The sequence below is a fragment of the Gadus macrocephalus genome, chromosome 13 (assembly GCF_031168955.1).
Source record: "Gadus macrocephalus chromosome 13, ASM3116895v1".
NCBI lineage: Eukaryota > Metazoa > Chordata > Actinopteri > Gadiformes > Gadidae > Gadus > Gadus macrocephalus.
Genome location: NC_082394.1, coordinates 12,449,009 through 12,462,236, shown reverse-complemented (window position 1 = coordinate 12,462,236; position 13,228 = coordinate 12,449,009). Strand labels below are relative to the sequence as shown.

Sequence of the window (13,228 nt, the reverse complement as noted above, 5' to 3'; positions counted from 1 at the left end):
GCTTATATGTATTCAAATAAACACAAGCACGCACGCATGCATGCACGCACACTTTTCTGCTGTAATTATCAGGGGTACCACTCAAGGCATTCAGTAACACATAGTCAAGCCTCAAACTGCCAGCTTCCAACATTTCCCCCTCTGCCTTTAACACATATTCAGGTTAAATCATAATGCGGGGCCTTTTTCTGCTCTTGAGTGCTGAAACGCATGGCAATCAGCAGTTTAGCCTCCACGCAAGACCAGCCCCAACACACTCTTTTTCCGTCCATCATCATTTTTTTTTTTCTCGACTAACACTAAGCTAAGCAACAGTGCTGCCTCCAAAGGGTAGGAGTATCATAATGATTATAATTATACATTATCATGCTGCGAATTGATTAATTTATGCATTCACTTTTACCTGGGACAATTTTTTTCTTTAGGTGTTTATCTGCGCTCTGTAACTTGTTTTTGTGAAGCATCTCATAAGGCAATGTGCTATTCACCTATATGCATGCTTTTATTCTCTCAAATAATTATTGTTACATTTTGTTATTACATTTTGGATTGTTAGAGGTTCAGACGTCATTCACTCACACACAAGCAGTTTGTCTGTGTATATGTATATGCCTTGTGTGCTATATAATAGCCCTTTGGACGTCTAGGACCTACTATTGTCACACACTGTGTAAATATAACTTTCAATACATAAATCAGAACTCTAATCTCATTTTTTTTATACATATTTCTCACTCCAATATGTGTATACACGACACGACAAGCTATGTATTATATCATCCACTCTTCTCCATTACTATTATTCCCTCTCATCACAGATTAATGATCACACGGCAGTTCCTCGCGTCGCCACTAGGGACGTTCCATGCCGTTACTCGCGCAGCGCCCAGAACAGAGGCGCCAAAGAGCAGCGCGTGGCTCCACACAAGACACGCAGTCTGCCTTATCGCTCCAGCTGCTCAACGTAAAAAGGAATCGTATACAATTTTTGGGAGACCACAGGTCGAATAAGCCAGACACACACGTCCCCCTTGACCAAACTTGTCCGCGTAACGACGTTTTTTTCCGGCAATCGATGGCAAAAGGTAAGACTTTGGATCTTTTTTGCAATTTTGTTTGAAGGGGGGAAAGTTCCGGGTGGCTCTGCTCGCACTGAACCTCCGCGTAGCCTTCAACTTCACCCACTACTGGGTTTCCGTTTGACGCTGTGGCGGTTATCGCGTGTGGGAGCATTGGGCACACTAGGAATGAGTGAATGAGGGAACCCGGGGTTATACAGTGCGTTTATGATGAGCTTCTTCGCACTTTGTAACCCCCCCTCCCCCAGCCCCTGGAATCACTACATCTTTGCATTCATTAATTTGCCATTGAAGAACGCCTTAACAATGTAACTTGTTGCGACATGTCGCCGTTTACGCGACAGAGTCGCCGAGGACGAGTGTTACCCGCGCTCGTGACCAAGGTTGGGTTTATTTGATCATTTGAAAAGCTTTAGTATATATCAGATATCTGACTGTCTCAATCTGCATTTCTACACAGGCTGCCATGAATGCACTAATGAACTGCTCTTCGAAATCCAAATTGTAGTCTGCCCTAACAATTTACGCGTGATTTTATCTATAGATTTTATTGGCCAAAACATATGCTACCCACGCCTTCATTTTTTATTAATAAAATATAATAAAATTAATTTTCGCTCGCGCTCTTCGGTTTGCAGGCAGCAACAATGTAAGGATTTACTGAGCGTTAATTGATTTCTAAATGATTCCAATGCGTGTGTTTTAGTAGAAGGACCAGATCGCCTTTGCATGCAAGGGGATGCGTTTCCGGCGACCGCAGCCACTTGATGCGCCAATAGGACGCATTCTGGAAACTTGGATGCGTGCCACAGTGCCACTGCATGTGCGCTAAAGGCAAACCACGTTGGACTATAATGAACTATGGGTTTAGTTGGGTTCATTAATTTGTGATCGCAGGGGGATGAAAATGTTGAACCTAATGGCATCTTATTTTCCCTGTTTCCCCTTTCATCGAGGTGGGGAAGTGACTAGGACAGATGTATGAATATGAATACACAACCTTATTTAATAATTATTCTTCACTTACTTCCTGCGGACATTTAACCAATGTCGCACCGTGAAAAGAAAAACAAACTTCATTGGATTAAATTAAACTCTTGTTTGGTCAGATGTTTTTTTCCTGATATATATTGTCTAGCTCTGCCGCTCAATTCATCCCCAACGTGTTGCCAAGATTCATTACATCGTTGTAGTGAAGCTAATTTACATCATTAATTCTTTAGCGACATGATATTTGGGTATCCATTATTATTATTATTATAATAACTAATAACACTTGATTAATAAAGCAATCTCATATAGAACACAGCTTGATCACAGCGAGGTACTTTCATAGTCTATTTGACTACTATCGTAATTTGCTTCACTCTCAAAGAATAACCAGTTACGTTGGGCAATTCTTTACAGCTAATATATTTCACAAATCAACTTGATTTATGAAAACATTCCTAACCTGTCTTCATATTTGTTCTGTTCGAGCCCCCTACGGCCCGCAGGCGATGGGAACAAATTAAATACTATTCTCAGCAGTGTGGGGTGGGCTGTGTGCTTAATACGAGAGAATATGATTTGTGACCGAGAGGCTACTGTTCTTTCTCTTTCAGCCTGAATATTGCTGACTGACCTTGGTCGAGGTTAAAGTTTACGCCCCTGGGTTTTCTATTTGTGTTTCTGTGTGTCTGTGTGTTTTTGTGTGTGCGTACACGTATGTGAGATTGTTTCCAAGTATGCCTTGTTTTATTTTTTGTGCTATTTATTCTACTTTAATTGGTGCTCGGAAAAAACCTGTGAGAATGGCCTCTGGTCCCAATTGCCAATCAATGGCTTTAATTTTCCAATTAGACGGCACTCCATAATACATTGAGCCAAGGTGGCGCGACCTCCAAGGGGAAGGAACCATGACCTTTATTGACCCTAGGGTCGGATAATAGATCTGGCCTGACACAATTTCGGCCCCACATTGGATGTGTGAGAGCGGAGCCTCAGAGGCAAATTAGCTCGGAGGACACAATGGTGTGCAGTGTGCAGGCAAACGGCTTATCATTGAACTTGCCCTTTTTTTGCTTACGTGTGAGGTTTCTCTTCTTAGAGACCGTGGCATCTTGGTATCAGTGGATTACCTTATTAACAACTCTAATCCCTGTTTATTCATGATACACGGCAGCATCATGAATCTTTCATTACATTTATTCAGATCGAAGCAATGGAGTAGATGTTGTCAAGAAGTTTAATTGTTCACGGTAATGGTTTCCCCAGCGATCGTTCAGTTATGAAAGGTAACCGATAACAACAAGTTTATCTCAGCACTTCAACATGCCAGACGTTTGAGTGTGCCTGGATCTCGCGTGTCCTTCTCTGATTGTGTTTGATCAAATTACTCCAGGACATGGTTTAAGTAAACATGATTAACGTAAAATTTAACTTTGAATGACAGCGTGTGTCATATCTGTAGCATATCTATCAATATCTTATCAATGGCCTTTTTAATATACTGATGTAAACGACTACAAATGGGACTAAAATGTGGCATTATATTCATTGCTCTTTTTAGCTAAGCTTCTTACTGAGTGGCTGTGGTCCAACGAGTGTGTAGAGGAGCATGACGCCATTGAAGGCTCATTGTTATTTACGAAATTGAACTGAACGCATCGTGAGGAGCTCCTGCGATCCCCGCCATCGTTTCAGGCTGGCAGCATGACACACACACACACACACACACACACACACACACACACACACACACACACACACACACACACACACACACACACACACACACACACACACACACACACACACACACACACACCAATAAATGCATTCAAACACACACACACACACACACACACACACACCAATGCATCCAATCACACACAGTTTCAACCATGCACAAACACAGGAACACATACACATGTATACAATCACACACATGCTTGCACACGTACACACACACACACACACACACACACACACACACACACACACACACACACACACACACACACACACACACACACACACCCCTATTATATTACTGTGAATTATTTTAAATCAAGTGCTCCGTAGTGGAAACAATGATTCTTATTCACCAAGTTGGGATGCAGTGTGATGTCAAGGGAGGGCGAGGCACTCACAGAGTGAGGGAGAATAAGGTAGACAGTGGGAGAGAGCAGTACAGACTGTGACGGGGTGGTGGTGGGTCATGAGGTGATAGATGGCAGTGTTGAGGCTGTAAAGATGACGGATACAGCAGCCTCTCCAACAGAAGAGGTGGCTAGGCTAACGGGGAGGAGACTTATTAGATGAGCTAATTGATCTGGACCTGTCAGGGGACTTCACAAAGACAAGTGCCCTTTATTACTGCCTCAACCCGCGCATACACGCACTGCAGACACACACACACACACACACACACACACACACACACACACACACACACACACACACACACACACACACACACACACACACACACACACACAGTCTTATAACTAAGAGATAGAGCAGAGGGGGTCAGAGGGTAACTGGGGAGGTTGATCCCTAGGGAGGAGAGGTTGTCCTTGAGCAAGAGACCCAATGCCCCTGACTGCCCCCAGGGTGCTGTTGGTGGCCTGGAACCGTTGACTCTGCAGTCTATGTTGGTGGGAAACTATGAGACATCAGTTGCAAGGTGTTTCCAGTAAGCACGATTATGAACAACATAATTGCTGTTTTGTTGCCAAGTATTGTGATCACAATAATTCATTGTGATTAACAGATTATGGATTCAAGTAATATTCTGTACCGCCTACTAAAAAAGAAGGTGTAACGATTTGCCATTAGATATTAATGTAGCAGTCATACTAAATCTGATTTATTACTGTTTTACACATTTTTGTCTCTTGTATTCGTAAAAAATAATTTAACTTTCGCGATTAGTCCATTTCAGTCCCCAACTCGCTATTTTAATGTGCTATTAATTGTACAGCCCTATTTTCCATTGGCAGTAGTGGGGAGCGTAAGCAACATGCTTCCAAAAAATACTGTGTACATCAAATATATAATGCATGTTTATGTGATTACCACCAGCACTACCATCGCTGGCGTCTAAAGTAAAGTCTGCAGGTTTAGATTTGTTTCCCCCTTCAATGAGTGGGTGGCAGAACTACTTTGTAAACAGGCCATTCCTCACCTGACTGTCACAGTTCACATAGGACACTTCCTTACAGTTTGGAATAAAAGATATTGGCACAGCTCCTGGGCAGGTGGCATCATGTCATTGTGTAAGTTTGGGAGCAATGAAGGCTGCCAAGGTATAGGACAAGGAACCGAGTTCTGCCATCTTTTATGGCTGGTATTCCAGGACTTTATGGCACCAATGTGGATGACGACACAGACATACGTAACAATGCCTACACACACACACACACACACACACACACACACACACACACGTGCGCGCGCGCGCGCACACACACACACACACACACATACACACACAAGCGCACACAAAAGAGGATTTGCCTTTTTGTCTGCAAATGATTAAAATAAACAAGGGATTAGAGTTGATACGGAAGGATAACTTATTATCATATTGTTTGGTTTGCTATCTCCCAGATTTACTCATGCGAGAATAATCTTTGCGGTCATTTCATTGCATGCAATGGGAGTTCATTTAATACCTTTGCTCTTCAATCTGACTTTGGTACCTGGGACTGTGATGTTGTGATACTCACTGTGTTTGACAGCGATATATGATGTATTTATGCCTCTGTCTTATTTGTGATCACCGGCTGACTGCAACCAATGACACTTTTTTGCTCGGACTGGAGATGCTCTCTGACAGCAAGAATTCCTGAAATGAGATTTATGATAGAATGCCAATCTCTGAGCTGGCCGTGCTGATACAGGTTCACCCTCACCAACAAACTCTTCTTCCTTCCTGGCCCAGACTTGGTGGTGGGATTCAGAACAATAATAGTGTATATTTTTGCTTTAGACTAAGGTTAAAATCCCATTATGATTACATGTTCGAGCTTTCAACAAGGGACACATATTGCAATTAATTTCATTGACATAATTATGATACAAACAAATCATTTTAAATTAAATACGTTTTTTTTTTTTTTCTATTGCCTTTAAACAGTATCTGATCGGTCCAGGGATTTATCATTTCTTTGAATTGGTCTCAAGGCTAGTTATTATTATCTATACTGTCAATTTCACCTACTGACCGGAGGAAGGGGCTTAACAATTCACCCTATGAAACCTTGGCAATTAAAGTACAAACCCACCAATTATTGTTAGTCACAGTAAACTTTGTTTTATTTAAAAAAAATGGAAATTATAATTACTAACATGACCTTGGCAGGACATAATATAGTAGCTTTCTAATTATTCTTTCTTGAGTCTTGGGTAATGCAGAATAACTGCCTACAATAGAATATGTTGATGTTTAGGCCTATACAAAACTCATGGTAGCCAGATGCTGTGTTATTAATGATATTACTCCAATTATGTTGATAATATTTGAAAAAAGAGCTTCTGTTACCTCAACAGCTGGCCAATAGCGCGCCTACAGAAGAGCGAAAGCCCTTCCGGAGCTGTATGTGTGAGCATCCCTATTGGCTTATCCCTGACTCCCACTCCAAACTGAGCAACACTTGGAAACCAGGACTGGTACTTACCCACTTGGCCTTCCGTGAATAAATAATGCAGGGATTTGGCAATGCTGTTCTTTTTTTTGTTTCTCTCTAATTCTCTCTCGTCTTCAGTTTTCTATCCCTCCTCCTCTGGCAATTTGTCCACGGTGTGAATAACTCACAGCGCATATTGAGCAGCATTCTGCGTCATTTTTGATTGTACGCTATGATTGTTCTCAGACTCAGTTGTAAGTGACTTTGGATAAAAGCGTTGGCTAAATGGCTAAATGTCAACGGGATGTAAATTGTCTTCTAGACTATTTCAGGTATGCGGTCGTATCAAGCTGGATGAAAAGGAAAAGGAAATGTGGAACATTTCGTCCAAATAGAGCTGTTGAGTAGGATTGGTTGGAGAGTGACATAAAGGAGCTAAAGGAAAGTGTTTATAGACAAGGTATGAAGCATGAACATTCAATACACTTTCTCTAGACTAACACAAAAAAAATATCCTTCAGATTTCCAATAATTGGTGGAATTGAGAAGCATGAAATTAGTCTTTCTTTGGACTTGGATAATCCCTCCATTCTCCAAAAAGCAATATCACAAGATAGGTCTTTCTGGGTAAACTCACCACTGAAAGCATGGATCGTAGATGCTTTTTCTAATTTCATAATTCCGCTGCTTTGGAGAGATATAATAGAAAAGTGGAAAGTACAGTGCTTCTTGTGACACAGGGCAGCTGGGAGAAGTCACAAAGCGACACTGCTGTGCTTTATTTAACCATGGATACATTCATGAATTAATAACCTGAATTATGTAGGTTTTCCAGTTTGATCAAACACCCCTTGTGCTCCTTCCTCTCAGTGCGTGTCCCGCTCTTTGCAGCACACACACAAACAAGCAAAACTGGGGATCAGAATTTGAAAAGTTTTCCTGCTTTTTGCTGAATAATGCATCTGAGGCGACCTTGTGGGGATAGTCGTACATTCTTTACTAATGGTAGTAGTTTGTTTTTTTTCCAAGGCAAAGTGTACTACTACACACACACACACACACACACACACACACACACACACACACACACACACACACACACACACACACACACACACACACACACACACACACACACACACACACACACACGTAAACCAAAAACCAAACTGCGGGAACAATATGCACACACTCAAGCACTTCCCCCGTTTGACGTGTGCATGGTTAATAGGGATTGCATACTGTATGCTATAAACAGTAACGCCTACATTCACACGTTTGAAGGCTGACCCTGGTATGAGAGGATACATTTGTAATCATTACATTTGCACAGCTTTGAAGCAACCTTTGCATACTGGTATGTTAGTGAACGAACTGAAAAGGACTGGTGATGGAGGTTATCGAAAAGATATTCAGAGCTGGCCCCAAAATGAGCAACTATGTGCTATGGAATGTCATCTTGGGATGACATCCCATCTTGTCATCTGGGTCTCTCTTGTAAAAGAGATTTTTAATCTCAATGAGACTTCTCCTGGTTAAATAAAGGTTAAATTAAAAAATAAAAATAAATAAATCTAATATAGACCAAAAATGCTTGTTTACATTATATAAATGTTTAATTCAAAATGAATGCAGAAAAAGTTTCTAATTTTTTTTTAAACACTCTCAACTGCTTGATGCTGCACAGAAAATGTTACAGACAAAACAAACCAAAAAACTCAGACAGCTCCTCCCGCTGTTCCTCCCCCTTAGTTATATTGCACTGACAGAGCGCACATCAGCCTTATCTCTATCGATGGGCTCCAACATGGCCTCCGGGGGCCAGCCTCTGTGAGTAATTGCCCCGCATCGCAGATTACGCCCAGGCATCCATCAGCCACCACTCCGTCTGCACCGGCCAACTGAAGCTGTCGCTCGCCGTGTCCCGGACAAATGGGCGCTAACACGGTCAATCTACCAGAACAACACCCGCTCTTCCATATAGAACAGGCATTCGTATTAATGGGGGGGTCGGTTGGCTGGGTAGGGGGTTGGCGGTTTGCGGTGTGGGTGTGTGAGTGTGTGTGTGTGTGGGTGTGTGTAATGGCTGTTCCATTGCGAGAAGGGGTGGACTTATGCATTCTTTGAACCATAAACCTCTTTGTGAGGAACTCCATGCACAACTCGACCTGTGAGCTTGAAATGTTTTCAGATCGCAATTCGTCTTTTTTATCCGTCTTTGATCTAAATGCAGCTTGTTAATGTTTAGCATCTCTGGAGAGTTCCATCATAAATCCATGGTGATTAAGATAACATTAAATTAAATTAATGGAAATCGATGGGTACAGCTTCTTCATGTGCTTAAGTGTGCTTCAAATTAGCCTGTTGGCTTATTTATAAGTCAGCATTTTTCATGGGGAGAGAAAGCATTGAACTAGGGCCTTGTGCTACATGGCCATGGGCTAGCCCAACAGTGACCAGCACCATACTTACAGTGAGAAAAGTATAAGAATGGTGTAGTATAAGAAACTCTCGATGAAAAGTGTTGTTGTTTTCTCTCTCTCTCTCTCTCTCTCTCTCTCTCTCTCTCTCTCTCTCTCTCTCTCTCTCTCTCTCTCTCTCTCTCTCTCTCTCTCTCTCTCTCTCTCTCTCTCTCTCTCTCTCTCTCTCTCTCTCTCTCTGTCTCTCCCTTTCTTGACCTCTCCATGTTCTTTTATGTCCTCTACACCATACTCTTTTGATATCTAGTATTTTTTTCATTTTCAATCCATTGTAACTTTGTTGTATACACAAACACACACTGCGCATTGACAGACAAACATTGACACGCGCACAAACATTCACATACATGCATGCACACACACACACACAAATAGAGAAAATAGAGAAAAAAACAGGCTGGCATGATGATGCACTCGCAGACATACAAAAACCAATTTTGTTGTCCTCGTCTTCTTTCCGTTTACTTTCTGTTCCCATTTCTCTCTTTTCCATTCATTTAAGCTACACACACACACAAAGTCACCCCTATTTGTCAGACTTCTGATGTCCAAGTGCGTCTGCAGTGATGACAAAGGGACACCTGACTTAACCCTGGTGGCTGGAGACACTGTCCGATGAAGCTTCCTGCTCGGTAACCACCTCTGTCTAAACTTCTGACTGATTCCTAATAAGACAACTCTCCTGAGAGAGGAACCCATGTAGTAGTAGAAGTATTTAGATGTGACTCGTTACAGTTTTTCTCAATAGTTTAAACACGTTTTCTGAAACTATAGCTACATTTCTCAAAACTCTAAACACGAACCTGAGAAGAGCTAATCATTTTGTCAAAACTACACAAATTCTTCTCAAAACTGTTTTTTTCCCCCACCAAACAGTAAACACAGCTATCAAATGAGAGCATTAATTAAACACTGGTGTGATCAATTCAAAACAATTCCATCAAAATACTATTTACATATGTTTTGGCTTTATGAGGCCTTGTTACATATTCCAATGTATAAAATTGTTTAGAAATAGCTTTATTTTTTAAGTTGTAATTAGGTGGTGCATTTAGTACAAAGACTGTTGCCATATTGTAAGACAATACTTTGAATATATCACATAAATATTGCATTGACACAATCGTATCAGAATAGGATACAATGCATATTTGTCTATCCAATGAGCTCCAATGGGCTAAACTCGCAATCCCAGCTTCCCAGAGTCATACTGTACACCTATAGTTGATGCTGCAACATTGTTCTGACAATACACCAATGTTACCAATTTTGGTAAATTACAGTACAGTAATTGCACTGATAAGTAAAATGAAAAACACTACAATAAGAAAAGGTTTAGACTGTCTTTCGGGGATGTAATGATGAAATCACTGCAAGTGCAAGTACAAAAAGGTAACAAAGCAAATATATATTTGTCAGCTGAACTGACTGCATTAAAAGCTTTTCGTAGGCCAACAGAATATAAAAATAAGAATATAAATAAGGTGAAACAGATCTACATGTAAATCAGTATGTATCCCACCTCCAATCCTGATCAGACCAAAGGACCATATCTACAACACAGTAGAGCTCACTGAGTCCCCTTTTATGCTTTGACACATGAATGAGGTGTTTTGCCAGTTGAGTTTGAACAGGTGAGAAGTGAGTTAGACATATTGGTAAATAGTTGTTGCGTTTTGAAGGCCAGTGTGATCCAGTTGAACCAAGTGTGTGCAAAATGATGAGATTTGTGCTTAGAGTTTAGCAAAATTGTGAAAAAAGTGGAATTGTGCTTGGAGTTTAGCAGTCTGGAGTCTTGTAGTTGATCCATGAGCTTCAAGTTTTCAGAATTGTGTGCATAGTTCAATTTTTTCTGTGTACAATCGAGAAAAACTGTAACACCAACAACAAAGAAAGTTGTTGTATGGCGGATTTTGGTTTCTATTGTTGCATGTTAATAGGGAAGACATGATTTGCACCCCTTCCAAAGCATAAGTTAATGTTGCTGTATTTTGACTTTGCATTAAACATTTCAGCACAGCAGATTATATCGTAAAAATTTAAGATATAAATTGACATTGAGTAACCAGAGGTTTAAAACACGATGTTTCACCTCATGCATACTCTTGTATCAACGCGTTCTTATTGTTTTGAAGGAGACGATTCTTATATCTTGCTTGCTGTGAATGAATCCTTTATGAGCAGGTAGGGGTTAATTTGCGTCTCCTCTCAGAAACGCCTCCAGTTAGGCTGTGGGTGGAAGAAATCATACCCCAGGACCCTTTTGACACACACACACACACACACACACACACACACACACACACACACACACACACACACACACACACACACACACACACACACACACACACACACACACACACACACACACACACCTACACGCACACGCACACACACACACACACATTCAGCCACACCTCGCTCTCTCCCAGGGACGCGGGAAGTGGGGGTGCTTAGGGTGCTGCAGCACTCCCCTGGTGGTCCCTGGCTGTAACTGCAAGTGAGAACGTTTTCTGAACGAATCAATACATTTTTTTTTTTTTTTTGAATTTTATCATACAACATGATTATTCATGAAATTATTGACATCCAACCTTTTTGTTATATTTATCATATTAGCATTTCATTTTATTTAGGACATTGTCTGTGTAGGCTGACGTAGTGACGCACAACGCAGAACAATGCTGTGTGCGCGACGGGAAAATTCGAAAAGTCAAGCTTGTTACAAGTGCAATGTGTCGCAGAAAATAAGTATTTTCCGATTTTTTTGGCACCAAGAAGGCAAAACTTCGCGATCAAAACACCAGCCGGACATCCAATTCCCTGCATTCCGTATGTGACCTGTCCGTAGCTCAATATGGTAGGCCTACTGTGCTGATTTTACATAAGCATGTTGGTGTTCAACATCTGTTGTAGTGCAAAACATTCTAAAACTGATGAAAAATGTTGCTGGCCATATTAATAGACACGTTGAATGTTATCGTTTTGATTCTGGAATCCCGCACGTAAACTGGTTGGCAAAAAAAGAGCAAAGACGGACGTACGGTTCACTTGACGGAGAAATCGTCACCCTCCTCATATCAGACAACTCGTAAATCTGGATGAAAATGAAGGCTTTCGTTTACTGTCACTTTCCTTTGTAAACCTTTAGAAATAACCTCCTGAATCCTTGTTTAAACGCTGTGTATAATCCCGGACCGCAACAGCTTGTCGGCATGTTGTTAGTGTGTGCAATTTATTCAGCACAGTATCAGCCGAGTTGACTCTAATTTTCACATTGTTTACTTGCTAACGTTTTCGAATAACAGTGGCTAGTTGGCAGAGTTAGTATTTTTACACACCAGTAAGTGTTTATCAGAGCGGAGCCCTAAATGTGACGTCACCCGTCATCTCGTCTCTGTAAACATTGGATGTTGCGCAGCATTTATTATGACGTCATTATATAGACCCTCTCTGACAGCACCCCCCACTCGGACTGACTTCCCGCGTCCCTGCTCTCTCCTCAGCTGACCGTACCCAACTCAAGTCAGAGGGGGGCTTTCTTTTCAAAAAATATTTCTACATTGGTATGACGACACTGCAGTACAATAGTTATACACACATCGTTATCGTTCTCGACCCTCAAACAAACTTAAAAATATAAAAAAAAAAAACTGGGGATGTCCAGGGATTGTTACAGAGCGTAATCTAATCCATTTCCCAGCGGTTTGTTAGCTTCCCAGGCTTAACCCTGTGAATACTTTCAGTCTGTGTGAGACAAATGTGTATGCGTGTGTTAGAGTAAGTTTCACATACTTAATTTGCGCTATTGTTCATCTTTCTTGACAGAGAAGATACAGGGGTGGGGGGGGGGGGGGGGACACAATATAACATTCAAAGTTACAATGTTGCAAGATAACAGCAGACCCAAACTCAATGAACAAAATACACTAAAAGACGGTTAGTGTCACCTGCGCCCATTTTTTCCTTCCGTAACTTGGTTACGCAACGCAGTGCTTTTATTCGCTAAGAGACAAGGCTGGGCAGGGCCACCTGTTACTCGATGCAAAAA

The 13,228-nt window shown here is 41.3% G+C and overlaps 1 protein-coding gene across 1 annotated transcript in view; it reads left to right on the top strand.

Moving 5' to 3' along the window:
- The first annotated feature begins 898 nt into the window (after positions 1-898).
- LOC132470997 (cadherin-22) overlaps positions 899-13,228 on the top strand; it is an 87,632-nt gene continuing 75,302 nt past the window's right edge. The window contains exon 1 of the mRNA XM_060069958.1: positions 899-1,085. The gene's annotated coding sequence lies outside the window, so the exon portion shown is untranslated. The remainder of the gene's footprint in view (positions 1,086-13,228) is intronic.